Source organism: Arachis hypogaea, chromosome 7 (genome assembly GCF_003086295.3).
Source record: "Arachis hypogaea cultivar Tifrunner chromosome 7, arahy.Tifrunner.gnm2.J5K5, whole genome shotgun sequence".
NCBI lineage: Eukaryota > Viridiplantae > Streptophyta > Magnoliopsida > Fabales > Fabaceae > Arachis > Arachis hypogaea.
This window is the reverse complement of record NC_092042.1, coordinates 20,649,398-20,652,563: the sequence shown is the minus strand read 5'-3', so window position 1 is coordinate 20,652,563 and position 3,166 is coordinate 20,649,398. Positions and strand designations below refer to the sequence as shown.

Below are 3,166 nucleotides of genomic sequence, written 5' to 3'. Positions count from 1 at the left end.
TTTTAATATATAAGTAATTGTCAAAAAAGCTTAATCTTATTTTGATAAATATTGGCCGTCAAAAATAATATTAGAAAAATTTGATAATATATTTTTTGTGATACTTATTAACCGTCAAAAATGCTATTTATTTTGATACTTATTGACCATAATAAATTCTCCACAACAATTTTTTACAATTATTAACCGTAAAATATACTATATCATGAATATTTTTTGATAATTTTTTACCATAAAAAAACTCAATCATATTTTTTTTGACATTCATTATTATAAAAGTTAAGGTTTCACCTATTATTTGTTTTTTAAATAAAAATTACTATAACAATAGACAAAACAAAAATTCTACCACTATGACATGAATATGCTTTCACTTTATCATACATAATCATTGTATAAAATCAAACAAGAACTTTGCAATTTTGATCATTGATCATGATTCAAAACTAGTACAAATAGCATTCCTTATTTAGCATTTGACAAGTATATCAACAACAATTAACACCAAGTACCAAAACCAATACTCAATATCATAATATCATATTAATGTTCTTTTTTGTATAGTGCTATATGAATTACACATAAACTCATCAAAGTCTTGAGCATTAATCAAGTGAAGTAGGATTGTTATCACTTTGAATTATAGGCAACCTTCCATCCAATAGTTGCTCAAGTATTCCTGCCATATGATCTACCTTTTTCTTTAAATCTTTCACCTCTATTTTAGAGTCTTCATATTTTTTTTTTCTGCACATTGAAGTTTTGTTTGGAGATCAGAAAATATGAATGATCTAGGACCCCATAACTGTGTAGGTGTCATGCCAGTCCCATAACCACGAACTTGTCCATGTCGTTCAGGTCCAAATATTTCTACCATCACCTCATGTTCATTCATCTCTAATGTTCCTTCATTTACTTGAGATGATAATTCCTTAAGTAAATCCTAAAAGGGATCAAATCAACCTAATAAAATCAATAAAAATCAACCTAAAAGGATAACTTCAGATAAATCACATATACTTATAGAAAATTCACATTTATTATGCAAATGAAACTCTGCAGGTTGTATTTTGGATACCACTGTCACTCAATTACACCACAGCCCACAAGTTATACATAATCACTTCATAAGGAATGATGATATGCATTGCTCAAGAGCTTTAATAATCAATAACAAGCTTCTGTGGATAGCCAATAACATTACATATATACACAAATGTAATAAGAATTCTTATGCAAAATAAAACTAAGGACAATTTTTATTGTCAATTAAGTATCAAAAGATCCGCATGTACCTGTTCAGCTGATAGCACTCTAATGATGAAAAATATTGCATCACACTTTACCATCTTACTACAATTACAGACTAACAATAATTTTTTTGTTGGAAGAGTGTTAAAAAATTAAACTATTCACCGCAAAGAAACCAATTAGCAACATTAAATGTCAGACAGAACAGGCAGAAAATTTAACATATCTTTAACAAAATCAAACAAGCAGAAAATTTAACATACATAAATTAAGGACAAAACAAACACAACTTTTCAAGACTTTTACAACAAAATCTGAAGCAGAAACAGCTCCTAATATACTAGTACTTTCGACAAAGCACAACTAATTTTTTAATGATTCTATCTTTTGTAGAACTTATTTAAACAATTACACAAGTTATTAAAGAAGGAAGAAATAATTTTGAAAAGTTATCAAAGTAATAAACAAAACTCACAACATGTGATAACATATCTTACAAGTTTTTCTTGAGTTTCTTCATTGCAAGCTTGTCCATTAGCACGAGTATGCGTAAGCTCCCAAAGACGAAGACGGTCAATTTCTTGTCCTGTTTGCTCAAACTGTAGCCACAAATAATATATCTTATAAATATAGCAACTAATATATATCTTCAAATTAAGTCTATAAATTAGTAAAATTTAGATACCACCTCTTCAGCTCTTTATTGGGCTCCCTTAGCACCAGTGGTATGGATAATACTATTTGCAGCTCGACTCATCTTGTTTTGTTGACTTATTTTCTAACAATTAACAAAATATGTCATAACATGTGATAAAAGAGGCTAGTTAAATCTAAGTCAATTAACAATTATTATGTCATGTAAAGTACAAACCTGCCAGCCTTCATCAATCCAAAGATTCACAAGGTAATCCCAATCCTCTTTTTTCATTTCCAATGGCACATTGGCTCGAGCAATTTCAGGGTTATTATAAGGTTCAAAATACCTTTTCTTTAGTAGATGTCGATAACTCCGATAAGAAGAATTCATTTGAGCCCATACTAAATGCTTTCAACCTTCAACTTTAAAACATGTCTTAAAAGAACATAACATATACTATTAGTTTGAGTTTATAGATATAAAAATAAAAAAAGCATGTGAAAACATAATAAGGAGAACATAAATATTACCGAAACTAGGTCTAACATCTTTATTTTGTTCTCTATTTTGATATCAGCCCATTCTTTAACCTTTAGTGGTGCATTCTTCACTTCACGAACTAGAACAGTACATCTTGATTTGAACAACTTTGTATTTGGACCAACTGGCCTATTCATTCTCCAACTTATGTCAAGTCTTTTTCCAGCTGATAACTTTGCTAACTCAAGATTGCGTGTAGGTCCTCTCACTTTTTTTTCGGTGTAACAAAATCTGTTAAATCAGTGAGATAATAGGAGCAAGATAAATCAGACATTAAGTCCAAGTTGGCAAAACATGTTAAATTCTGTTCTATGCATTGTTCAATACAAGAAATTTATTTAGACAACAAGTGGAGAAAATACAAAGAAAACAGTAGATTTTAATTTAGAGGACAAAAAAATAACTCGCATTGGAAAAGGACAAAAGAAGCATACATTATATATAGACTAGATGGCATAAGAAGGGTTCCTAGCTAGCCAGATATATAATAATATACTAGTATATAAGACTCACCTCTGCAACTTAGAATTTAGTAGGGGGGAGAATAATAAATGGCTTGTCTTTATTACACCCTGCACTGCACGCACCCACCCTGACCCATGCCCCTGTCCTCTCCTTCAGTTTTTAATTACTACCATTCTCTTCTCTTCTCACACCCCATCACCCTTTAAATATTATATTATTAAACCTTATTCGCTCCCCTTCATATGACTTTCGGGTTCATCTCTCTTAGCACTT

The 3,166-nt window shown here is 30.2% G+C and overlaps 1 long non-coding RNA gene across 1 annotated transcript; it reads right to left on the bottom strand.

Moving 5' to 3' along the window:
- Positions 1–455: 455 nt before the first annotated feature.
- On the bottom strand, positions 456–2,283 carry LOC112701257 (uncharacterized). Its single transcript, XR_011863444.1, has 3 exons — positions 2,123–2,283; positions 1,749–2,029; positions 456–943 (listed from the first exon to the last, which is right to left on the bottom strand). It is a non-coding gene; the product is annotated as an uncharacterized lncRNA (long non-coding RNA).
- Positions 2,284–3,166: the final 883 nt, after the last annotated feature.